Consider the following 766-nt stretch of genomic DNA (forward strand, 5'->3'; position numbering starts at 1 on the left):
AATTGGTAAGTGCACGTTCGATCGAGCGCATAACTTGGTTTTGTTTAAACAAAATTTCTTCCAATGTACTCATGATGGTTTCCGTAGGCTGAGCACGTGGTTCACTACTTTAACGGTTTTCACTCCTCGACTCCAATCCGGCTCGAAGGGCCAAAAAATGTGGGTGGATTGGATGGTCGGATCGCTGATGCGTCCTTATCCGAAGGACTGGATTTCGAGGCGGTGTGAAAATAACGAAATCCTTTTAATAAAGGAATGGTTTTAATAAAGTAATGATTGTAACTTTATTTGTCACAATGTGCTCCGTTCTTTGGCACGTTGTCCGAACGAAGATGTACAGAATAACTTTAATAAAATCGGTTGGAAGAATTAACTTTTACTAATTTGCGCACTGATATTCGATCGTAATCTCAATTTGGTCTAATCGTCGTTAAACTGGTTGAGCGACACGCGTGTCTCCGCGAAACCACCGCATGGTGGGGGCTGCGCATAGCCCTATAATTTTATGTTTGCGCGGTGACGTCACGGCGACTCTTGCGACGCTCTCGATAAGGTGTAACCGAACACCATTGAATAATGCTGACTAGTCGCTTGGTACTGCAGGTTAATACCTCCGCTGTAATTAGATTCGAAACAGTCCGCAAACATGTCGGCTATGGATTGCGCATCAGAGGACTCAGATCCATTGATCGATATACAGGAAGGCAGAGCATGTGAGAGTTTATTGGAGTTTACGGAGTTCCAAAAGGAATTAATATTGCGGCGG

Source organism: Osmia bicornis, unplaced genomic scaffold (genome assembly GCF_907164935.1).
Source record: "Osmia bicornis bicornis unplaced genomic scaffold, iOsmBic2.1, whole genome shotgun sequence".
NCBI lineage: Eukaryota > Metazoa > Arthropoda > Insecta > Hymenoptera > Megachilidae > Osmia > Osmia bicornis.